This window comes from Piliocolobus tephrosceles, chromosome 14, assembly GCF_002776525.5.
Source record: "Piliocolobus tephrosceles isolate RC106 chromosome 14, ASM277652v3, whole genome shotgun sequence".
Taxonomy (NCBI): domain Eukaryota; kingdom Metazoa; phylum Chordata; class Mammalia; order Primates; family Cercopithecidae; genus Piliocolobus; species Piliocolobus tephrosceles.
In genome coordinates this window covers 8,873,705-8,899,003 of record NC_045447.1, presented here as the reverse complement: position 1 = coordinate 8,899,003, position 25,299 = coordinate 8,873,705, and the positions used below count along the sequence as shown (strand labels likewise).

The window sequence follows — 25,299 nt, the reverse complement described above, 5'->3', positions numbered from 1 at the left end:
CCTGGGCGACAGAGCGATACTCTGTCTCAAAAAAAAAAAAAAAAAAGAAAGAAAAGAAAAGCAAGTCATGACCGGGCATGGTGGCTCAAGCCTGTAATCCCAGCACTTTGGGAGGCCGAGACGGGCGGATCACGAGGTCAGGAGATCGAGACCATCCTGGCTAACACGGTGAAACCCCGTCTCTACTAAAAAATACAAAAAACTAGCTGGGCGAGGTGGCGGGCGCCTGTAGTCCCAGCTACTTGGAGGCTGAGGCAGGAGAATGGCGGGAACCCGGGAGGCGGAGCTTGCAGTGAGCTGAGATCCGGCCACTGCACTCCAGCCTGGGCAACAGAGCGAGACTCCGTCTCAAAAAAAAAAAAGAAAAGCAAGTCATAGTCATGATTGGAGCAGGCACCGTCCTTTGAGCCATTTCTCCCCACAAGCACCTTGCATGGGTTATTTTATAAATCTTTACAGTAAGATGGAGATGTGGTTCCCCATATCATTCCCACTATAACTGGAGAGACGGAGACTCACACAGCTGCTAAGAGGAAGAGCCAGGGTCTAAGTCTATCTGATCTGGGGTCTCAGCTCCTGATCCTGAACCCAGTGTCCATAGGGCAGAGGGATCCTCCCTCTCAGCTCCCGGGTGAGCTGGCCCTGCTGGGACACTGTGTGTGTTGGAGGTCATGCTTCCCCTTCCTGTCACCCACCAGTTCTCCTTTGGCTGGGGGAACTTCAGATGCAGAGGGGAAAATGTAGAGAGGAGCCATTTCTGAGCCCAAAATGGCTGGCACTGCCCTAGGAAGAGGTGGAACACAGACGCCTGCCTCCAGGCAGAACCCCATCGCTCCCCACTGGAGGCAGAAGTTGCCATGGTCCCTGGAAGCAGCGCTGGGGTGGGGGTGCTAGGCCCCCAGTGTCACTCTTGTCTCTTCCTGGGCCGCAAGTCCTGAAGACAAGGCTGCTTTCCTGTTTTTTCTTTGAAAGGAGGGCAGAACTCTGAGGTCTTTGCTAGATTGGATTGTGACGTCCCGAGGGGTCGGACTGGGAGTTGCTGTTTCTTGGTGCTTCTCCTCATCACCTAGAGGGTGTGGGGCACTGGGTGGAGACCCCCACAAAGTAGCCAGAGCAGTCCCAGGGCTTGGTTTGCAGCCTCCCTTAGGAAAGGGCAGGCACTTGCCTGCAACATCAACACCAGCTCCTGTTCCCTGAGCATCCTCCACACACCTGGCCTGTGCTAGGTGCTTCCCAAAAGATCCCCATGAATCCTGTGGGACACATGCTGTGCTGCTTGGCTCTTGCCCAGCACCTATTTTGCGATCTCCTCTTTAGTAACAGAATGGCCCTCTCCCAGGTTGTAATGAGGCACGCGACTGCCAGGCTAAGTACTACCTTTCCCAGCCTCCCTTGCAGCTAGGTGTGGTCATGTGATCGGCTCTGGCCAATGAAACACAAGCAATGAGCTATGCACTTTCCCGCCAGCCAGTAAAAGAAATTGGTAGCTTCTACCCCTTTGGTTCCCTAAACACACACATAGAGGATGGAGAGGAGGAGGGGCAGCCATCTTCAAGCTTGGGGACAGAAGCAATCCTCCAGGGATGAGAGAAAGAGAAGGAGCCTGGGCCCTGGACCAGCTCCTGGGGCAGCCTCCCATCCCCTAGACTGAAAGGAGGAAAATCTCTGAAATGAGAGAAATCAGCTCCTCTCTCCTGTAGCCACTGTTACTCAGGTTCTGCTACAGCAGCTGGGCCAGCATCCTAACCCAGACCCCGAGCCTTCAAGAGGGAAGACTGTGGTTAGCTGGGAAGTGGTAAAGCCAAGACTTGAACCCAACTCTGAGAGGACTCGGTCCAGAACCTACAATCAAAGCTGCAGGGCTGAGCTACTGCACATAGCAGATGCTGTAAGCAGGATTTTCAGGTGGACCATGAGCAAATGAGTAAATGGCCCTATGTGCTTTCCCAGGGAAGATCTAACCCTGGAAGAACTGATTGTTTCTGGGCCCTAAATGCCACTTGGTTTCCCTGGTAGAAGCTTACTTCTAGTTTATATGCCCAGGATTCAAAGCTAACCACGGGGCTGGGCAAGGTGGCTCATGCCTGTAATCCTAACACTTTGGGAGGCGAAGCCAGACTGCTCGAGTTCAAGACCAGCCTGGGCAACATAGTTGAGACCCTGTCTTTTTTTTTTTCTTTTCTTTTCTTTTCGAGACAGAGTTTCTCTCTTGTTGCCTAGGCTGGAGTGCAGAGGCGCGATCTCGGCTGCAACCTCCGCCTCCAGGGTTCAAGCGATTCTCCTGCCTCAGCCTCTCAAGTAGCTGGGATTACAGGCCCCTGCCACCATGCCCAGCTAATTTTTGTATTTTTAGTAGAGATGGGGTTTCACCATGTCAGTCAGGCTGGCTTGAACTCCTGATGTCAGGTGATCCACCCGCCTCAGCCTCCCAAAGTACTGGGATTACAGGCATGAGCCACCATGCCCGGCCAAGACTCTGTCTTTACAAAAAATTTTTTCAGTTAATCAGGTTATTTATTTATTTATTTATTTATTTATTTTATTTATTTATTTTTTGTTTTGGAGACAGGGTCTCGCTCTGTCCACCCAGGCTGGAGTACAGTGGGGCAATCTCAGCCCACTGCAACCTCCTCCTCCCAAGTTCAAGCGATTCTTGTGCCTCAGCCTCTCTACTAGCTGAGATTACAGGGATGTGCCACCATATCCAGCTAATTTTTGTATTTTCAGTAGAGACGGGGTTTTGCCATGTTGGCCAGGCTGGTCTTGAACTCCCGACCTGAAGTGATTCACCCGCCTCAGCCTCCCAAAGTGCTAGGATTACAGGTGTGAGCCACCATGCCCAGCCATAGCCAGGTAATTTAAAAGCAAGGTGGCACACACCTATAGTCCCACCTACTCAGGACGCTGAGACAAGAAGATTGCTTGAGTCCAGGATTTGAGCCTGCAGAGAGCCATGACTGTACCACTGTACTGCAGCCTGGGTAACAGAGTGAGACCCTGTTCTCAAAAACTAAAAATTAAAAATAAAATAAAATAAAAAAACCCAAAGATAGCCATGCTGACAATGTCTTGTGGTTCATAAAATGCTGATTCATGTCCACTGTCACCTTTGATCTTAACCCCTTCCCATGAGTCAGCAGGGGAGGCCCTATTCTCATCTCCGTTTTTCACAGGAGAGAAAATTGCGGGTCACATTGCCTGGCGCACAGAGACCGTTCCACACATGGCGGGTCTTCTTGTTCCTTTGAATAATGCTTTCTTAGTATTATGCTACTACTAACAATTTAAAACAAAAATTGGAGGAATGAGATGTGGGAACGCAGGAGAAGTCCACGTGGAGGACTCAGGAGAGCAGCAGCTGCTGGACTTGGCGTTGACGTCGAGGTATCTCTTCCCTTCTCCGATGCCCGTTTTCCTGGTATAGAATGAGGAAGTTGAACAAGATGGTCCTCTCTCCCCATCCCCATTCTGGGCTCTTCTGCTTTGTGTCCCTGGGATTGGGAGGAGCCGGGGTCCCTGGCCATCGGCCATCGAGGTCAGCAGCCGCTCCTAGCTGGAGGGCAGCGTGCCTCTCCTGGGCCCTCTGCCAGCATCTCCCAGCTCCCTTCCTGAGGCTGCCTCTGAAATGATACCTGGCATAAGGATGGGGACAGCGTTAAGGACCCTCAGTCTTTGCTGAGGGATGAGCTGCAGAGACAGGTGATGAGCAACCTCAGGACCTCCACAGGCTGCAGTTTCCAGAGACACTGGGGGATGTGAGGTGGAAGCAGAGGCCTGCCTTCCTGTGCCCTGGGGCTTGGCATGTCGGCCCTCTGAGACTCAGTGTCCTCATCTCTAAAACAGGAGTGATAGCACAAATAAATACCTTTCTCATAGGACTGCCATGTCCACTATACACATTTATACACATAAGCATTTAGAATACAGCCTTTCTTTCCCTTTTCCTCTCCCTGTACCTCTCCCTCTCTCTCTCTTTTGTTTTGGTTTTTGTTTGTTTGTTTGTTTGTTGTTGTTGTTTTTGAGATAGGGTCTGGCTCTGTCGCACAGTCTGTAGTGCAGTGGCATGATCTCAGCTCACTGAAACCTCTACCTCTCAGGTTCAAGCGATTCTCATGCCTCATCCTCCCAAGTAGCTGGGATTATAGACACGCGCCACCGCACTTGGCTAATTTTTATATTTTTAGTAGAGATGGGGTTTCACCACGTTGGCCAGGCTGGTCTCAAACTCCTGACCTCAAGTGATCCACCCGCCTCGGCCTCCCAAAGTGCTGGGATTACAGGAGTGAGCTACCATGCCTGGCCTAGAATACATCCTTTCTCAGTAAGCATGCAGTTAATGTTATGGAGAGTACAGTTATTGATTGCCGGTTATTAGAAATATTATTAATAACATTATGAAAGGTTACCAGACATTTACAAATGACTGCAAAAGAAAGGAGGGTACTTGAATTTCAAGAAACAATAGTGTGCTGTGCACGGTGGCTCAGGTCTGCAATTCCAACACTTAAGGAGGCCGAGTCGGGAGGATCACCTGTGTTCAGGAGTTCGAGACCAGCCTGGGTAACATGGCAAGACCCCATGAGGGGTCATGAGAGTGAGGCCAGCTGTGTTGGATCATACCTGTAATCCCGACACTTTGGGAGGCCAAGGTGGAAAGATCATTTGAGCCCAGGAGTTTGAGACCAGCCTGGGCAACATGGCAAAACCCCGTCTCTATAGAAAATACAAAAATTAGCCAGTCATGGTGGAGTGCACCCGTAGTCTCACTACAGCTACTCAGGAGGCTGAGGTGGGAGGATTGCTTGAGCCTGGGTGGTTGAGGCTGCAGTGAGCTGTGACTACACAGCTGCACTCCAGCCTGGGTGACAGAGCAAGACCCTATAGAAGGAAAGGAAAGACAGAGAGAGGGGGAGGGAGTGGGGGAGGGAGGGAGAGAGGGAAGGAGGGAAGGAGAGGGAGATGAGAGAAGGAAGGAAGGAGGGAGGGAGGGAGGGAAGGAAAGAAGGAAGGGAGGGAGGGAGAGAAGCAGCAGTTTTGTTGGAAGACCAAGGGCTACGAACCTGCTTCAGTCTCCCTGGGGGTATGTGGTTCCCAGTCTGGCCATCATAACTTGCCCCTTCCCTTTCTTTTTTTTTTTTTTTTTGACGGAGTGTCGCTCTGTCACCCAGGCTGGAGTGCAGTGGCCGGATCTCAGCTCACTGCAAGCTCCGTCTCCCGGGTTCACGCCATTCTCCTGCCTCAGCCTCCCGAGTAGCTGGGACTACAGGCGCCCACCACTGCGCCCGGTTAATTTTTGTATTTTTAGTAGAGACGGGGTTTCACCGTGTTAGCCAGGATGGTCTCGATCTCCTGACCTCGTGATCCGCCCGTCTCGGCCTCCCAAAGTGCTGGGATTACAGGCTTGAGCCACCGCGCCCGGCCCCCTTTCTTAATTTATCCCCTCCGTCCCACGTGGGCTGGTCAGTAATGTTAGAAATGGAAATTCCCAGAGTTTCAAAAGACCTCAAAGTGTCTTCAGCCACTTCTTCTCCTGAGGCATGGCTCTGTACTCCTAGACACACCACTCTCTATCCCTGCCTGTCCTTCATTACCTCCCCAGGCAGGGCACTCCCTACACGGCTGCCCTGACTATTGGATAGTTCATCTTGTGAGGCAAAACCGACCTCTCTTGGTAGCCTTCCGTGGTTCTGCCTTCTGGGTCCTCCCAGAACAAGTCCACACCCTCTGCCTCAGGCAGGTCCCCCAGCCTCAGAAGCAGTGGCCACTAAATCAGTTTCTCTCCACCTGAAACCTCCCCTGTGCCTTGCTCATCCTGGAGCAGGAAAGAGGCTACGTTTGCACAGAGCACTGGACCTGGGGAAGCGCCTTAACACAGCCCTACGGAGAAGCCCAGGGAGCCACGCTGGCCTGCAGCACCAGCCACCAGCTGTGGAGCTTTCTTGCTGTCTAGTACAGAACTGCGGGCAGAGAAAAAGGCAAAGATTTGCCTGAAGCAAATACATCAAATCCTTCCGCAAACACACATTCCCCCGAACACCGACTCCAAAGATACGGAGGAGAAGAGGCCTACTTGATTAGATTTCTTTGGGGCCTGTCGCCTAATTTTGTTGCGCGTCTTAGCTTGAGGTCCCTGTAGTGACTCTGTAGCATGTTTAATTTCTCAAAGCCGCTCACAGGCTGGTGTGTAAACTCTCATCTCTGGATGTTACCAAAGGACCCTTGCGAGTTACAGCCCTCAAATCGGTGGCCTTGTGGGCAGTTAAGGAAGCAAGGAGTTAAGGGTGAGTTCAGCTCCCATCCCAGCCTCCTCATTCCCCAGGACCATGTTCCTTCTACAAGTCACTTTGCTTCTCCAGGCCTCAGATTCCCATTTGTGAAATGGGGACAATAATTCTCCCTACTTCTCAAGAGTTTTTGTGAGTATCCTACGAGGTCAACTCTCTAAGGCCTCAGACCCAGTCCTGGGTAGGCAGTAGGTCTTTGATAAATGAAGTAATTTTTGTCGTTGTTTTTGAGTCTCGCTGTGTCGCCCAGGCTGGAGTGCAGTGGCACCATCTTGGTTCAGTGCAACCTCCACCTCCTGGGTTCAAGAGATTCTCATGCCTCAGCCTCCAGAGTAGCTGGGATTACAGGCGCCCACCACCATGCCCAGCCAATTTTTGTGTTTTTAGTAGAGACGGGGTTCTGCCATGCTGGCCAGGCTAGTCTTGAACTCCTGACCTCAAGTGACCCACCCACCTCAACCTCCCAAAGTGCTGGGATTACAGGCGAGAGCCACCGTGCCCGGCCTGATAAGTGAAATAATTTGATCTCAGCCGGAAGAGCTTGGGGAACTGGTGCAATCAGTCCAATTTAGGGGAGATACCTCCCTCTGGTGAGAGGGCCTTAGTCTAGACACAACCATTTGATCCTTTCTGGCCGTAGATCCGTGGTCTCGAACTTTATTATGCACCCAAGAGAGCTTGTAAAATGCTGAGTCCCCAGCCCTGTGCAGCACAGAGAGTCTGATTCAGTAAAATCTGAGGGTGGCCCAGGAATCTGCAGTTTAACAACATCCTGTTCCACAAGGTTGGGAATAGATGTTACTGCTACAGTCACTGTCGGCTCTATGCCTGTACTGCGTCAAGAGCTGGGAAAACCGAGCCAAATAAAACAGATCCCGCCCCGAACGCCAGGGAGTCCACCGTGGAACAGGGGCACGCTCCCTCCAGGTCGGCGGGGGAGCTGGAGTTTTGAAGTGAGCAGGTTACCATTGCTGAAATCAAAAGTTTAGAAGAGACCTGCTTCCTAGAGCTGTGAGTGTTGTCACAAGACAGAGTCTCTGAGGCTTGAGCTTTGGGACATGGAGGCCTCAGGAGGGAGGGACACAGACTGTTCTGGAAGCAAAGGCTGTTCTGACTGACCCTGCCTGGGCTGGCATTCGTACTGAGGCAGCTAGTTCAGGGTGCTTGCTGCCTGTGGGGTAAGACCTGGGTTTGATCCCAGCTTGTCCTTTCTACCTGTGTGACCCTGGGCAGCCTAAGCTTTGTTTCCACCTCTGCAAAGGGATGACAGTTGTATTGTCCATCTTACAGAGGTGAGTTACCAAGAGGCTAATGAAGCCTAGGGGACTGTCATTTACCAAGGCCCTGGGCTTAATCGCCTATTCATAACTCTGCACTAGCCTTCTTAAAGTGGGTCCCCAAGATTGTAAAACCTTCAGGCCCCAAAAAACCTGGATCTGCCCCATTCACCTAACAGAGCGATTGCAAGTTTTGGTGAAAGAAGGCAGGCAGGCCGCTAGGCAATCCTGGGTCGCAGATGGAAGCCTCCTTCACCTCTGAGTCTTGGAAGTAGAAGGCCTTGACACCCCAGACAGGGGGGACATTTGTCCAGGGAGGGCCAGCTGAGCCCCCACCCCTGTTCTGACTGTCCTGTAGCCCCCATGGCCTCGGGGCTCCAATCTCAGCCCAGACTAGAAGCAGGTTGGAAGGAGAATGGAGATGGGGATGTGAAGGGCAGACAGTGGGAAGAGGCAGCGGAGGTGGGGAGTGAAAGGACTAGATTGAGCCCCTCTGGCTGCCATATATATGCACGACCTTCTGCAGGGCCAGGCTGGTGAGAAGCCAGCTAGGAGTGAGCACCCTGAGCAGTGGCCTTGGGGTTGGCACTGGTTTTAATAACGACCTTCAAATGTGTGGGTCCCGGGGAGAGGCAGATTATACGGGACCCAAAGTCGGGGCTACAAGCTGGGGAATACTGGGGAACTGGGCATGTTCCCCTCTATGTAAAGCTTTCCTTCAACCGCAACCTCACAACACTCTCTGCCCAAGCGCCCCATCTCCCACGTCCTGAAGACCACTGGCAGATGAGGATGGAGGCTCCAAGAGCCCAAGCCGTTGCCTAAGGCCACACAGCAGGGGAGAAAAGGATACAAAACCGGATTTGGACCCAGTTGTACCTCGAAATTCTTTCCTGCGCCTAACCCCTCCCTAATACCGCCCTCTGCTGTGGGCGCAGTGGCACGTAGTGGGCTCGCAGTAAGGATGGGGATGAAGGAAGGAAGGAAGGGAAGAAATGCCTAGGCCACACTCTTCCCACGCCCCCGTCTCCGCGGCCCGCTCTTCCCAGCCCCGCTGCCCGCCCCCATCTCCCCTCCCAATCTAATTGGGAGGTCTCCGAGTCGTCTCTCCAGCTTCCTCAGGTTCCCCCGCGCTCCTCCCGGAGCCCACCCCGAGGCAGCTTTCTCACAACGGGACCCTCCCCGGTCGGCGTGGGGACGCCTCCCGACCCGACCCCGAGGCCCGGCGGGAGAGCCGCCACTGCGGCCGGGTGGTCTCCGCGTCGCACGGCCCCTCCCGGCCTCCCCCGCCCCCGCCCCGGGCGGCTACATAATTGATTCGCCCATAAATAATTGATCGGGGTCGCGCGCGCGCCCGGTGTCCCTAGGACCGGGATCCCCGTTAGGGTTAGGGGCGCGGGGGGTCGGGGGCCGCGGGGCTGTGCGTGCCAGGGCGCACGGTTTTGTTCCGCGGGCCTCTCTCGCTCCCTCGCGCCGGCTTTTTCCCTTTTTCTCTTTCCTTTTTTTCTTTCCTGGAACGGAGCCCGGCGCCAGGAGTCTGGAACCAGCTTGACAGGCTTTTGAGTTATGGAGGGGGGAGGGGGGAGAGGCGGGCGGCGGGGAGGGGGAGGGGAGGGCGCCGCCGCGGCGTGAGGGCGGGGCTGGCTCCCCGGTTTGGAGACTCGCCCCGACTTTGGGGTCCGCCGGCGGCGGGCGGGGAGCGGGGGGACCGCAATCGTTCGGGGAGTCACCCTGCGGGACCCGGCGGGCGAAACGGGCCGGGCTTCAGAGCCGCAGTAAATGAGGCCCGGGGCGGGCAGGGGTGGACACGGCCTCGCGGCCACGGCCTCCCCCGCCGAGCGAGGCATTCCTTTCCGCTGAACTGGGCGTCCTGGCCCGCGCCGCGCCCTGCACGCCTTGCGCCCGGCGATTGGGCCCAGGGCGGGGGAGCAGGGAGGCGGCCCCCGCCGGTCGCCGGCGCCCCCAGGCGCTGCTTCCCAGGAGCTCTACTCCCCGGGATGGAAGGGACTGACACCGAGTTAATGGGCGTGGGGTCTGAGCCCCTGAGGGTCGTCGCTGCCGGGGGTCGCTCAGCAGGGCCGGCCTCTGCTGCCTGCACGGGGTGTCTAAGCCCCTCTCCGATCCTTTGCCCGGATCTGAGACTCGTCATTTACGCCCCTCCTCCCTGGCGACTTTGGGCCTGGTGACAGCCCTCCAACCCTCGCAGAGCCAGGAGCACAGTAGGCGCCTTAGCCACTGGCAGAATTTCACCGGCGCTCTGCCCGACGCCCCCAGCCCCGGGGCCGGGTGTGGGTGGAAGTGTCTGGAAGAGTGGGTTCACCAGGGCTGAACGCGTCAGCGGCCCCGTAGAGAGAATCCGGAGCCTGGGGTCTCTGGAGGGGGGACTCGGAGTATCCGAGGAGGAGACTCCTGGATGCTAACAGAGACCCCAGTCAGGAGCAGTCCGCGAGACGGTTAGTAACAGTGCTGGCCTTGCCCGGGCGCCGGAAAGTTCTGTGAGGCCCAGCAAGTCCTGACTTGGCACAGGGCCCAGCACATGGTAAGCGCTCGGTACTTCGTCACTGTTGTTTGATTTTATCATTTCGGAGGGGCTCACCCAGGCCTAGCAACCCCCCCCTCCCGGTGACCCAAGGGAAGTTCCAGAATGTTGAGCGGCTGAGTGGCCTGGCTCCTCCTCTCGACCCCACCGAGCCAAGTGTCGAAATCATCCCAGACGAAGCTGCTGAGCAGAAATTTCCAGTCTCCCTGGCAAAGCTGGGAAGATTTTGGGTGCGGCTCAGAGACGCAGCTGGGTCGGCTCTGTGGGGCCAGGGCTGGGGAGGGACCCCCAGATGTTCTATGAGACCCAAGCAGCACCCCCAACTTGGGTTGGGGGCGTTGGGGGTGGAGCCTGGTCTCCTGCTGAGTCCCAGAGCTGATGCAGCACAGGCATCAGGACCACCTCGGTGGTCCACAGAGGCTCAGGGCAGGAGCGAGATCAGGGTTCAGGTGCTGGTGCCACGCCTCCTTTAGCCCCTACCCCGGATCTCAGTGAGCACCAACCCTTGGAATGCAGGATAGCAGGGTTGCTGTGAGGATGGAAGGAGGCTGTGCCCATGAACACTTAACACAGCTCCCTGCCTGGGGAAGGCACCCAGGAAATGCGGGCTGTTTGTCATAGTGATGTCTCACTTAGAGCACTTGTGGCGACTCCCTGGCCCCTGAGGAACCCACCTTGCCAGTTCTTGGCCACAGGAGTACGAGCCCCTCCGCAAGGATGGTGGGTCTCATTGAGCAATCTAAAGAACTGAGCAATCTAAAGAACTGTCCTGAGCAATCTAAAGAACTCACGGGGAACTTAGCAAACAAACAGACCCTTGCTTTGTTCTCAGGGCCGTGTGGCCCTAGGTGAGCAACTCAACCTCTCTGAACCTGGTTCTCCTTCTCTGCAAAACAGAGGCAATGGCCTGGAACCCTCACCCGCTAGAGGGAAGTAGCATTGAAGGGGGAAGAGACAGTGGGAGCGTCCCAGCATTGCCCCAAACTGGACAGGTGACTTTGGACAAGTCTGAATGAGACTGAGTAAGACAAAACTGAATAACATCAGAGCTTACTGGCTACTCTCTGCCCCGGGCCAGTGCTAGATGTGTCACATGCACTGTTATCACTGTTACTCACGAAGGGAGATTTTATTATTAACTTTCTTTTCCAGATGAGGTAACTGAGGCTCAGAGAGGTTGATTCACTTTCTCAAGGACACACAGCTAGGAAATGATAGAGTAACGATTCAACCCTCATTTGCTGGCTTAGAGTCTGAATCTCTAAAGAAAAAGTAGGCAGGTTGTAGTGGCTCATGCTTGTAATCCCAGCACTTTGGTAGGCTGAGGCTGGAGGCTTACTTGAGCCCAGGAGTTTGAGACCAGCCTGGACAATGTGGCGAAACCTCATCTCTACAAAAATACAAAAATGCTCCACCACATCTGGTGGAGCGTGCCTGTAGTCCCAGCTACTCAGGAGGCTGAGGTGGGAGGATCACCTGAGCCTAGGGAGGTCGAGGCTGCAGTGAACCATGATTGCGCCCCGCACTCCATACAGCCTGGGCAACAGAATAAGACTCTGCAAAAAAAAAAACGAAGGAAGGAGGGAAGAAGGAAGGGCAACTTTAATTTTTTTTAATATAACATTTTAAAGTGCCTACTATGTGCAGGGCATCAAGTTAGGTGGCAACAAAAATGAAGATGCCAGGACCCCAGCCTTTGAGATGCTCATAGCTGAGTGGGGACACAAGATTGGAGGAGGCGTTCCTGAGAGTTAGATGTGAAAAGCAGCACCCTAGAGGTGTCCACCAGTCCTGAGGGCACCGGCAGAGAGAGAGGTGGGTTTTGGTGTAAGGGATGGGGAGGGAAGAGATCTGGGGGAGGAGGCACGGAGGCTAGGGGACAGCAAAGGCTGGTCTTGAGAAATCCCAAAGGCAATGGGCCATTCCCAGAGGTCTGCACAGCAAAGCCAAAGGCACGGTGGCAGGAGAGGAGGCCACGCTCTGAGGAAGGGCCTGCAGCCCAGCGTCAGGGAGGGTAATGGGGAGAGGAAGGAGAATGGTGTTGCCAAACCTGGGCCAGGCTGCAAAGTCTGGAGGAAGCTACCTTGTTTTATAAAAACGGGGAGCCACTGAAGGCCTTTGAGCAGAGGTGGATGTCATCCTATGGAAGTTTTACAAAGACAGCTCCGTAGGCAGAGAAATATCCTGGAAATGTACACGAAACCTAGAATGACAGCGTCAGGATGTATTGCATGAACTTTTACAGTGCTTCCTTTAAAAAAAAATGTGTGTGTGTGTGTGTGTGTGCGCACCATGTACAGGTATGACTATTCTAACAAAAGAAGGGAGGACATTTTCAAAAGACAGAGGGGGGCCAGGAGGCAAAGAGACACAGGCAGCAGAAGGGAGCCAGGAGCTGGCGGGCCAGGCTGCCCCTCTCACTGCGGCTGTGGCTGTTTGGGTGACGGGCCATCTGGCAGGTCTACACAGAGCCCAGCAGGCAGGTCCGGGGCCTCTGAGATCCCTCTCTTACCTATAGCCTGAGCCTTGCCTGACCCATGACAGTTTCAGGCTGTTCCCCCTCCTCCCAGCAGTCTGTCGCTACCAAACTCCTCCCCATGGGTTAGACTGTGGGACACAGACTGATCCTTAAATCCCATTCTGGGCCAAATGGGGACAGTGATTCCAGAGGCCTCCCTATGTCCTTGAGGACAGATCACCCTATGAAAGAGCCCCAGCCACCGTGCTAGGTGCTGTATGGGCAGTGTCTCTTGATCTGAATATAAACCTGAAAAAAAAAAAAAAGTTATTCTCCCAGTTTTGCAGATCAGGAAATAGAGGCCCTCACAGTGAGGAGGGAGGAGGATTCTCACCCAGGATGGACCCACCCAGGGGTGCGGACCGGACCATTAGGCTGTACTGTCTCAGGCCCTTTAGCAGAAAATCCATCCTCCCAGTCTCCCCAGGTCTCTTGCCTTTGGCCTGCTCTGGTTCCTGTTATAGAATGGGGGCTGCAAGTCGGCGCCCCTCTGAGCTAGTCCCCCGTCCTTGGGCTGCCTCTCCTAGGCAAACTCCTATTTACCTGGTGAAGGTAATTAAATGATCGCTTCCTCTCCCAAGTCCTCTGGCTGCACCCCTGTCCTAGTCTCTGTGTTCCTGTAGAGCTCCCAAAGGGAGGGGAGAAAAGGCTCAGGGGACATGGCTGGGACACAACTTCCAGCCCAGCCCTGTGTGGGCAGAGACGAGGGAACAGTCCGCCTATTCTCGGCTGGACGTGAGAGGGAGGATGGCCTTGGCTCAATCCAGGGCAAGGCAGGCTGACCAGCCTCTGGGGTTATTTAGATTGGCGGCCAGAGGAGGACAAGTTGCAGGAGAGAGAAGCAAAGATTCAGGCTGCCTAGTGTGGCCACCGCCCCGTCAACCCTAAGATGATCGCAGCCCCTTTCTGGCCACCGAATGTGGGCACCCCAGACCTCTGCAGCAAGGCTGGGTGAGAGCTGCCTTTTGTGCACAGGTGCCCCTAGTCCCTCACCCCTAGTGAGCATTGACACACGGAGGTGAACAGCCCCCTTGTGGGCCTGGAGGCGCCTAGGCCAGGTAGAGATGACCAGAGTGGGAAGCAGAGAATCCCCAGTGCCTAGCACAGTGACTGGTACTGAAGGATTTGTTGGATGAATGAATGAATGATTGCCTGACCTCAGACCCAGGGAGCAAGGTGTGGTGTGCAGGGTGGCTCCTGGGAGGCTTCAGGGATGGGGAGGGGATGGAGGGAGACTGGGAAAGCCACAAGAAGGCAGCCCCATCCGATGACTCACTTGGGAGGGAAACAGAAGGTGGGCTGTTTCTGGGGAAACACCCCCGCTGATGCCCGGGCACCCAGGAGCTTCCAGGTACCCCCAGATCACCCCAATGAGGACACTCCGCAATTCCCCAGAAGGCATCACAGTGAGGCCGTTAAACCCAGGGACTTAGGATTCAGACACTTCTGGGCTCCAGTTCACCCCTCATTGGCTGGATCAGTTGCCTCAGTTTCCCCGTCTGCACGGGGCACGGATAGGACCACGTGCTGCACAGGTTTGCTGGGAAGGACATATAAGAGGTGCCCGCTCAGCACATCCTGTCTGCCATTGTTACAAACAACAGCACGGGAGAGTGGGGAGCAGAGCCTGTCAAACGTAGGACCCTGGTCTCCCGCTCCCCTGTGCTGCTGACCTATGGGGTGGCTTTGGACAAGGCCCAGCCTCGCTCCAGGCATTAGTTTCCCCGTTTGTACAGTCAGGCCCTGCTAACTTGGACAGGCTTTGGCCCTTCTCCAAGCCCCACAGAGACATCAGAGACACGCACACGCGGCCCTGGGACTGCCAACAGACACACAGGCACGCATAGGCACGTACGCACAGGCACACAGACACAGGCACAGACTCACACTCGGCCCCCACCCTGCGCCCTCCCCACTCACACTCGCTCACACTCGTGCTCACACACCACCCCGCTCCCCCAAATCTGCTGAGCACCAACGGTTGGTGCGAGCGGGGTTGGGAACGGGAAGAAAAAAGCCCAAGACTCAGCCCAGGAAGAGGGGTGCGGTTGGGGGAGGGCGGGCGAGGGAAATGACAGCCCGCGGTCCCCCTCGAGTCCTGGCTCATGAATATTAATGCAGCGGTAATTAAAATGCAGGCACGCAGCAGGATGGATGCGGCTGCCTCCGGAGCGCGGGGGAGCGCGGCGTCTTTGCAGGCGGGTGAAGCCCGCTCCTCGCTGGCGAAAAGCGGGGCCGGGCTCCGGGGCCTGGGTCCGGGGCGGGCGGAAAGGGGGACATTTTTCGTGGTTCCGAGCGTCCCGTCCCGTCTCGGTGTTTCCGCCCCCGCCCCGCGGCCGCCCCTCCGCGCCCTATCCCAGGCCGGGCCGGGCCGCCCGCCAGGCCAGCGTTTCCCGGAGCCGGCCCCCTCCCGCCCTCGCGGCCGGCTGATGTCATCTGCACACAACTTTCCGCTTCCCGGCCCGTCTCGGGGCCCTGAGTCATCGCCGCCCCCGGCCCCGACGCTGGCCTGCGGCGTCTGTTTGTGCAAAGCGAGGCCCCGCCGGCCGGGCCTGACGTCAGGTTGGCAGGGCCTGGAACTGCCCCGCGCCGCTGCCCCCTGGGGGCAGGACAACACCGCTGGGGGCCGAGGGCAGGGCTCGCCCTCGGAGTCCGGCTTCGAAGCCGGCGCCACCTTGTGCCGGCCGCGTGACCTGGGGCAACTCTGCTTTCAACTCTCTGAACTTCGGTTTCCTCATCTGCCAGTTGGCAGACGCTCAGCAAATCTTCTTAGACTCACGGGGCGAATTGTACAGTTGGGTAAATCGAGGCCCAGAGATGGGAAAAGGACCGTCCAAGGTCGTACAGCCACCCGGAATTACAGTTCCTTTCTGCCGGGTCACACGCTGTCTTCCACATGTTACCTAAGAGAGCTTTCCAGCCTGTGCTGAGAAAACTGCCCCACATCATCTGCAGCAGGACTGCGGGGCTGGAGCCCTGGTCAGGCCACTCTGCTTCTGGCCACAGTTTTCTCATCTCTAAAAAGGCGCAGTAACAATATAATGACCTTATGGAGTCCCCCAGGATACAGGGTCAAAGGAGAGCACAACCGTCGCAGTTTCAAGCCCATGGGGCAGGTGAGTCACTATTGTCACTTCTGGGGTCACTGTTGAAGTCGCTAAGGTCACTGTTGAAGTCAGGTGAGAGGGCCCTCTTGGTGTCAGACCACCTGGGTTCAAATTCTGGCTCCTGCTCCGGCTCCTTTCCTCTGACCCCCCGTGGGACCCGGACCCGGACCCCTTCCACGGTCACTACCGTCACGGTCCCACCTTTCAAGGTCTCAAACACCCCTCCTGTTTCTGGCAGGAGCTGTCCTCACTCCCTCTATGGCCTGTCCAAGCCCAGACTTCACCCTCAGGTCACCCTCACCCTTCGGTGCCCTCCAACCAATGGGCCTGGGAAGACGTGTTCATGCTGGAAATGCCTGCCCAGTCCTTGCCCAGTTATACAGAGCAAGTGCTCCAGAAATATCCTGAGCCCCAGTTTACTGAGGGGAAACTAAGAACCTTCCAGCTACAGCTCTTGGGCTGAGCAGGGATTAGGCTCGGGTCTGGGATCCCAGGCCCTGCAGCCTCCCAGAGGCTTGGTTGAAAGCTCTGGCTCTCACTCCCCCACCTCCACCCAGCACCTGCCCGGTCCAGGCTCACCCCCCACCCCTCCACCTGGTCAGTGGTGGCTTGGCCTCCTCTCAGCCCCTCCATCCCTCTTGGCTGTACACACCCTCAAGCTAACAGAACTCAAACTGGTGGAGGAAGGCCTACCCTGTCCCTCCCAGGCCCTACCTCTCCCTCCCTGTCCCCAGCCTCACTGGACCACTTTCAAGTCCTCCAGTGCTCCAGGCTCCCTCTTCATGCCTCCAGGCCTTTGCACGTGCTGGTTCCTCTCCCATTTTCCTGGTTAACTCCTCCACCTCCATCCGAGCTAGGCTCTTCCCCTGGAGAGTGTCCCAGTTAGCACCACCCCACAACACACACACATACACCAGCATACACTCTCCACATCACAGGGACCACATCCCACACAGGCACGGACACACTGCATGACACAGATCACAGGCACAAAGGTGCATGCTCTAGCGTGCATGCATGCACACACAGACACACACTCAGACTCCGTATGCTGATACACTTATCCCCCCACCACAACATCACACAGACCATTTGACACACTCCTCACGTCCTCTGGCCACACAGTAAACACACGCAGACCACAGAGCTCATGTCTGGGCTGGCCTGGTGCCCTCTTCTGGGCTCCTGCCCCGAGCCTTGGCATTTACCCCCCATTGAGGGCAGGGACCAATCCATCTCCATTTTCCTCCATTTCAGCTCAGGGCCCTGCACCAAGTGTCTCCCAGTTATTGCTTGGACCCGGACCCCTCCCACGGTCACCACTGTCACAGTCCCACCTCCTTCAAGGTCTCAAACACCCCTCCCCTGTTTCTGGCAGGAGCCGTCCTCACTCCCTCTATTGCCTCTCCAGGCCCAGACTTCCACCCTCAGGTCGTCCTCACCTGGGCTTTGGGGTGCCACATACCCCACCCCAGGCCCTGGCCTCTGGAATGGTTGGTGACTTGAACTGGGCCAGAGGCTTAAGCTCATGTCTGTCTGGAGCCTCAACTTTCTTCTCTGTAAAATGGGCTAACACTGAAAGCACCTTGCAGAATCTCAGCAGCGTCACAGTGGACGTTGTTAGCACGGCCAGCGGACTCTTGCTGGGCTGAGTTTGTGGGTAACCCAAGTCTGAGCAGGTACAGTTCCTCCCTCAGGTGAGTGTTCTGCCCCAAAGTGAGCATCCTGCTGCCCTTCCTGCAAATCAGGCCCCTGGGACACTTAGTGCCGAGCCTTGGCGGTGCGGTGTTTGGTCCGGGTTCCTGACAAGTGGCTGGGTTGTCTGTTCCCTCTCTTCAGGGGGAGCCTCCATGGGTGGCCTGGGCTCACATGGGCTTCTCCAGTCCAGCCGAGAACCCCCCTGGCTGCCCAGCCTGTTGAGAGAACTTGCTGAGCAGGACATTGAGCCCCTCCTGGTGGGTGACCAGAATCAGGAGAAGACAGAGGGGAGGTGGCAGGCCCCGGGATGGAGGGAGGGCAATTGAGCTGCCTGCCCTCATCCTCCCTGCCCTTTGGGTGTTAGAACCATTCCCATGGCCCAGCAGGAACCCAGCGGCTCACCTGAGCCTGAACTAAGGATGGGGCACTTCACCGCATATGCAGAGATGAGAAACAGGCTCGAGGAGGGAAGGGACTGGACACGGGGGAACAGCCACGGGCTGCGCCTGTGTTTCCATCCGCCTTCCTCCTGCCTGTGCTCGAGTCACGTGCTGGTGTGCAGGGAACAGGAAGACAGCCGCTGCCCTCACAGGCTCAGGGTCTAGCAGAGTCCACAGTGACCACAGGCGAATAAACAAAGGCAGTGAGACAGAGGTGGGTAAGGAGAGGTGCTGGGATGGGGAACAAGGGAGCACCCATGCTCATGGGTATAAACACACGGACCCATATGCATGTCCCAGAGTTTCTTCCAGAACTTTTTTTTTTTTTTTTTTTCCCCAAGACGGAGTCTTGTTCTATAGCCCAGGCTGGAGTGCAGTGGTGCGACCTCGGCTCACAGCAACCTCCACCTCCTGGGTTCAAGCAATTCTCCTGCCTCAGTCTCCCGAGTAGCTGGGATCACAGGCACACACCACCATGCCTGGCTAATTTTTGTATTTTTAGTAGAGACAGGGTTTCACCATGTTGGCCAGGCTGGTGTCGAACTCCCGACCTCAGGTGATCCGCCCGCCTCGGCCTCCCACAGTGCTGGGATTACAGGTGTGAGCCACTGTGCCTGACCCCTTCTAGAACTTCTGTGTTTACTCTCCCATCTACACTGAACACCTTTGCCCAAGGCTGGGGGCAGAGTGGTTAACAGCCAAATCTAGACTCCTTGCTGTGTGACCTCGGCCAGGTCACTGTCCCCCACCATGCCTCCCTGTCGTGTCCTCTTCTAAGAAATGGACAGCCCTCAGGACTGTCGCTGAAGGGTCTGTGAGATGACTGTGAAGCTCTTGGTGTGGGGACCCAAGCTCAACCCTGCCCCAAGTACTGTCCCCCAACCCAACTGCAGTACTCAGCCCTCCTAAACTTCTAGCCTCCGGTCTCTGCCTGAACCCCAGCACCTGGCAGTTCAGCTCAGTTCATTTACATAGCCCAGCCTGGGTTCCTATGAGAAGAAGGTGGGTCATGATGACAAGACTGCTGGGGACGACTGGGTCCCTGGCCAGGTACTCAGATCTGCAGCCTAAATCACGGCAAGCTGTTTCCCAGCCACCCAACTCTTGGGCATCCCTGCAGGACCTCCACAGGGAGTACTTGGCTCCCTGAAGGATGGATCATCAGAGGAGCTGCCAGACTGTCAGAGCTGGAAGGGACCTCAGGGATCGCCATTGTGGCCAACCCCCCACTGCACACACAGAAAAGCTGCAGCTCAGAGCCAGACACAGTGGCTCACGCCTGTAATCCCAGCACTTTGGGAGGCCAAGGCGGGCGGATCACCTGAGGTCGGGAGTTCGAGACCAGCCTGGCCAACATGGAGAAACCCCGTCTCTACTAAAAAATACAAAATTAGCCGGGTGTGGTGGCACATGCCTGTAATCCCAGCTACTCAGGAGGCTGAGGCAGGAGAATCATTTGAACCCAGGAGGCAGAGGTTGCAGTGAGCCAAGCTCATGCCATTGCACTCCAGCCTTGGCAAAAAGAGCGAAACTCCATCTTAAAAAAAAAAAAAAAAAAAAAAATGAAAGAAAAGAAAAGCTGCAGCTCAGAGAAGTGGAGACACTGGTGCCCAGGGACCCATAGCAAGGCCTTGGCCCAGCTGGGGCTAGATGGGAAGACGTGGTTCAGCATTGGAACTCCACGGCCTGGGTTCAAATTAGGGTCTGTCACTGGGCAGCTGTGAGTCTAAGTCTCTGAACTTCTCTGTGCCTTAGTGTCCTCATTCTGTAGAGTGGAGATAGTAATCATTCCTACTTCTAAGTCTGTTGTGAGAAATAAGCGAACTAATACATATAATATGCTTAAAAGCAGAGCCCGGGACACAGTGAGCGTACAATAGACGTTAGCTGCCATGGTCTCTTGATTTCAAGCCCAGTGCAGGTGCATGTGACTCGTGAAACTTCAGTGACATCTCCTCTGTGCCAGACACTGAAGATGGAGCAGCGAACAGCACTGACCCAACCTGCCCTCCTGTTGCCTACAGGCCAGGTAGGAAACACACTGGAAACTGATAACTCCACGTGCTCATCGCCATGTGGTTTCTGCTGGTCTGGGGAGCCAGGGACAAAGAGCAGAAAACATGGTTCTTCCAGGTAGAGGGGGTAGTGCGCATGAAGACCGTGAGGCAGAAATGACGCAAAACTGATTTGGAGAGAAGGCCCAAATGGCTAGAGCTCAGAACCCAAGGAGAGGAGAAGGGAAGAGAGGAGGGACATCCAGAGCCTGGGGAATGATACGTAGAGAGCCCGGGAACCAGCGCTGGTTAGAGAGGGAAGGAAGCCCGAAGCCTGCATCTTTGCATTTTAGAAAGATGTGACTGGCTGACCTGAGGAGGGCAGATAGGAGGTTAGGGTGGCAGAGGGGGGCGGGGGGGGGGGGGGTGGGCAGATAGTTGGGGCGAGGAGCCCAGGGAGCAGGCAGGGCGTGGAGCAGCCGGATAAGGGGGATAAGGGTGGGGGGCAGTGGGGACAGGGTAAAGGGAGCTGACTCATTGAAGTGGGAAGCTCCCCAGGGTTGGCATTTGGCTGGGGTGTGGGGGATCTGGCTGGGGTGGGGGTACATGGCTGGAGGTCAAGAGCAAGCTCAAGGAGGGAGGGAGACCCCATGTCCAGCTCTGACCACCCCAGCTGCTGCAGCACCGTGGGGCCCTCGGCCCACAGCCTTGAGCCCTGTGCTTTTGAGAGCAGCACTCCTGGACCAGGGAGACATTTCCAGCTGGAGCCATGGGTCCCTTGACCATGATCTGGCATCTGGGGCCCTGGAGTTCCCTGTTGAATGACCCCAGCCTGTGTCCTGGGTGCATTTTCCTGAGGGTTGTCTGAGCCACCCGTTTGGGCACCCCTAAGCCCCGGGAGTGACCAGGAGGTGGCTGTTGGCAGGGGGTGTGGACAGGACATGTGCTTATAGCCTGGAGTGCCTACACCTGAACATGCACAGCCCCTCAGGGAAAAGAACAAAACCTGGGGCAAAAGGAAAGAAGAGTGTGAAGCTGGAGAGGCCAGAGGCTGAGAGGCTGGCTCCCCACCCCCACCCTCCCACCTGCTACAGCTTCTCCTGCGGTCTCCGGTCTCCGAGGAGCCTGAGAATTCTAAACACAAACCCAGCCTTCCAGGTGTGTTTGTCCTTATGAAGGTGTATTTGTCAAGGAAGGAGGACAGAACTTTTTTTTTGTTTGTTTTTCGAGACGGAGTTTTGCTTTTGTTGCCCAGGCTGGAGTTGAAGTGGTGCGATCTTGGCTCACTGCAACCTCCACCTCCCTGGTTCAAGCGATTCTCCTGCCTCAGCCTCCCAAGTAGCTGGAATTACAGACATGCACCACCACGCCTGGCTAATTTTGTATTTTTAGTAGAGACGAGGTTTCTCCATGTTGGTCAGGCTGGTCTCGAACTCCCGACCTCAGGTGATTTGCCCACCTCGGCCTCCCAAAGTGATGGGATTACAGGCGTGAGCCACCATACCCGGCAACAGAACATATTTTATTTAGCAGTTTGTTAGCTTGATTTATAACTTGTAAATACCTAGACATGAGGTATGTGGGCCTTGGCTTGCACTCCTGCCCCAGGCTGAACCCTGGTGCTGCCCAGAGAGAAGCCACCTCCCTGGGCTGACCCCTAACCAGCAGGCTGACTCCCAGGGGATCCTGCCGGCTTCTTGAGAGCTTCCTACTCCATGCACCCTCACAGGACTCAGTCCAGCCCCCTGCCTTTGTCTGAGGGTCCTCCTGCCTCCCCATTAGAGGGTTCAACTCCAGCCCCTCTCTGCCCTCACCCTTCTTCCTGTCCCTTGTCTGGAGGTCCTGGGCTTTCCAGCTTGTCACTGGTTTTATTTGGCCACAGTGGCATGTGTTACGAGCTGACCAGCTGGGTATGAGTCCTGTCCCTCCTTCGGGAGAAGTGGAGAGCTCCTAGAAGCAGGGCCTCCCAGCAGAAGCAGAATCTTGCCCTGGGGGGCAGTACAGCTCAGAACTCGAAACTCGGGATCAAATCCCAGCTCTGTGACTTTCTTGATGGGTGACCTTGGGAGGCAGCTTTGCTGCTCGGAGCTCTGTTTCCTCCTCCGAAAACCCGTAATAATAACTGTACCTCTTGCAGTGAGGAGACAAGGTGGAATGGAACGCAGAGCCCACGTGTGCCTGGCACTTGGCAAGTACACCGGGAAGGACTGGGAAGGGCAGGAGTTACATCATTCACCTCTGTTTACAGCTAAGCAAACTAGCGGAGGCTCAGCGTGGTAAAGTCAGTCCCCAAGGTCACACAGCCGGCCGCGGGGCAGGGGCCCAAGACGTAGTTGCCTGACCTGTGCTCTAACCGCTGTACTCTCTGGCCTCGAGACGGCTCCCACATTACCTTTCCCTGTTCTCCGTGGCCCTTCAGCGCCTGAAAGCCGCTTGGGGGCCGCGGAGGCAGGTGGCATGGCCAGGGCAGAGTCCGCGGGGCGGAAAGCGTTAAGGGGCTCCGCCGCATTGGGCCGTCCTTCAAGGGGGGAACCAGCCAATGAGAGCGCGCCGCGATGAGGTAATGCCGAGACCACGCGGAGTGGGCGGGACTGGCGGGCACCCCGCAGAGCTCCGCGCTTCTTCTCTCCCCACCTACCTCTCACCTTTGACCTTGATGTACCCCGCCCCTCCCCCAACCTTACCCCTTCAGAAACGCCCCAACTGAAAGTCTCGGCTCCAGGGCCGCGGGCATCCCTTGGTCTGGGACAGGAACCGAGAGACGTCCCGGTCTCAGTCACACCTTCTGGGCCTCAGTTTCCCTTTCTGCAAGGAGAGTGGGTGATCGCTAAAGAGCCTACCAGCTGTGGACGTCCTTGGATCCCAGGACAGTTTTCAGCCCTTCCTTGCCCTTGGCCCGAACTTTAACGGTCCCAACCCCGGCTCCCCTCAGGCGGTGCCCAGTGCCAGGGACCTAGAAGTCCCCCGGGCCACAGGGAGGGAGCCTCACCGGCCCAGCCACGCCCTCCATGTGGCCCGGACTCATCCCTTGGGTATCGCACCTGGCGCGCCCACCGTTGCCACCAAGCTCTGCTAGCTGCACCAGCAGCAGGACCTGCCGGCGTGGCGGTCAGAGGTCAACATTCATCCCACCGCCAGTAAGAATCGAGGGCCTACCGCGTGCCGCTCAGGGCTTCGTCCTGAGCTGTGTCCCGGGGCCGCCTCTCCCGCCACCCCTCCCCACGGGCCTGCAGGGAGCCCGTCCGCCCCGTTCGCGCGGTCCGGACACGAAGCGGTTAACGCCTTTCCAGCCGAGCTGGCACCGCGCGGCCGGGCTTATTAGTCAGCTCGCGGGGAGGCGGCGAGGGGACGGGAGGGGCTCGAGTGGAGAACCGCAGAAAGCTATTCTCAGGGGCTCCCGAGTGTGGGGAGGGCGGCTCAGCAGGAGCTGCTGCTTCCCAGAAAGTTGATTATTTTTAACCCAGGAAGAAGAAAGGAAGGAGGCGAGGGAGAAGGACTCAGAGAAAAGAGGAGAGGAAAAGAGAGGAGAGGAGAGGAGAGAAGTGGGGGCGGGGGAGGTCCGGGAAGGGGAATGGGGAGAGGGGAGGGAACGGGAAAGAGAGTAGGAGAGGCGGGGAGAAGGAGGGGAGCCAGCGGGGTGACGGAGGGAGAGAGAAAGGCAGAGCCCAGTTGGAGCTGGAGAAGCCAGCTGGCAGGGCTTGGGGAGGAGGAATGGATGCCGAGCGGGCACTGCCACCTTTCCCGTACCCCTGGGGCTCTGTGGGGCTCCATCCTGGCCTCCTGGTGCCCCAGCTGAGAGCAGCCCATCAAGCAGGCCCCAGGGGTGGGGGCACTGGGCTTGGGGAAGTGGAAGGCACAAGGCAGCTGCAGCCCTGTCCTGGGGGCTCTCCAGCCAATATGTCCTTGCCCTTGGGGTGACCACTGAGACACAGGGCTTGGGAGCCCTAGGGGAGGGGCAGGGAGGCCTCCCCTGATACCCCAGGGTCTCTTCGGGGAGGGTTTCCTGGAGGAGAAGGTGGGAGGGACTGGGGCTCCCTTTTTCCCGCCTCTGGGTGGAGCCAGGCTGAAAACCAGACCCACAGAGGGCCCCACGAGGGTGCTGGGGGCACAGTCACAAACAAGATAGCCACAGCCAGGCCCCCACAGAGCAGTCCTGCAAGAGAGATGGTAGCTGCACAAATCGGGATGAATAAGGCATTAAAGAATGACAGGGGGGTAACGGGCAGGGAGTGTTGGTCCCCTGGGCCTGGCCTCCGCAGAGGTCGCAGAAGACCTGCCCGAAGAGGGTGCCTGAGGACCAGGGTGGCTGATGAGGGGAGGAGAGACTGGTGGAGGTGAAAGGGACAGGGGTGGTCTGGATGGGGACCCCTAGGCCACAGACCTAAGAGCTTGAGAGGGGATCAATATGACCAGAGGCAGGGAGGGGGACATTTGGCCTGAGATCAGCCCTTGTCTTATGGTGGCCGGAAGCTTGGGCAGGGTTTTATAGAGACAAGAGACTAGATCACCAAAGCTTACTCAGAATGGTAGGGACAAGAGTGGACACAGAAGCCAGTTGGGAGTGTTGCACTGAGATCCAGGGGAGATGGTGGCAGCCGGCTGAGACAGTGTGGGAGGTACAGGGGACAGGGCATGGTGTGGCATGGCTAGAGGGTGAAGGAGGCCAAGGAGGGGTTGGGGAGGCTCCTTGCGCCCTGGCATGTGCGGTGGGTGGATGCTGGTGCTGTCCCCAAGGCAGAGGACAGCATGGGGGAGCAGGTTCATGGGAGACCAGGCATTTGTTTTGGGACATGGTGGGGGCAGCCAGGAAGAGTGTGCCAGAGGGAGGAACAGCTTGAGCAAAGGCACAGAGAGGAGACAGGCAAAGAGAACCACATGTGGCATGGTGGGACATGCCGGCATCTTCCAGAGAGGTGCGCCTCTGATGCAAACAGACGGGTCTGCCCTGGATCTGCAGGGAGTGGACAGCTACGGGTGTGTGGGAGCGGGGGAGGGGAAGGGAGCTTCCAGTTCTAGACACAGTCATGGTGCCCAGCTGGCGGGGACGCAGGCTGGTGTTGGGGGGGTGGAGTGTCACTGGGACAGGTGGCAGGGCCCTAGCTCTGGGACAGCATGTGTGAGAGAGAGTGTGAGAGTGGCCGGGCGCGGTGGCTCAAGCCTGTCATCCCAGCACTTTGGGAGGCCGAGACGGGCGGATCACGAGGTCAGGAGATCGAGACCATCCTGGCTAACACGGTGAAACCCCGTCTCTACTAAAAAATACAAAAAACTAGCCGGGCGAGGTGGCGGGCGCCTGTAGTCCCAGCTACTCGGGAGGCTGAGGCAGGAGAATGGCGTGAACCTGGGAGGTGGAGCTTGCAGTGAGCTGAGATCCAGCCACTGCACTCCAGCCTGGGCGACAGAGCCAGACTCCGTCTCAAAAAAAAAAAAAAAAAAAAAAAA

At 56.8% G+C, this 25,299-nt stretch overlaps 1 long non-coding RNA gene and 1 pseudogene across 2 annotated transcripts in view; both read left to right on the top strand.

The window, feature by feature from the left end:
- Positions 1-9,917: 9,917 nt before the first annotated feature.
- LOC111545968 overlaps positions 9,918-25,299 on the top strand; it is a 24,927-nt gene continuing 9,545 nt past the window's right edge. Inside the window, exons 1-3 of one of the 2 annotated variants that reach the window (XR_002732598.2) lie at positions 9,918-10,100; positions 15,644-15,734; positions 19,716-19,892. This is a non-coding gene — a long non-coding RNA (uncharacterized LOC111545968). Of the gene's footprint in view, positions 10,101-15,582; positions 15,735-19,712; positions 19,893-25,299 lie in introns of those variants that run through there. The other variant, XR_002732597.2, reaches the window with a different exon arrangement.
- LOC111545967 lies at positions 16,774-17,377 on the top strand (annotated as a pseudogene).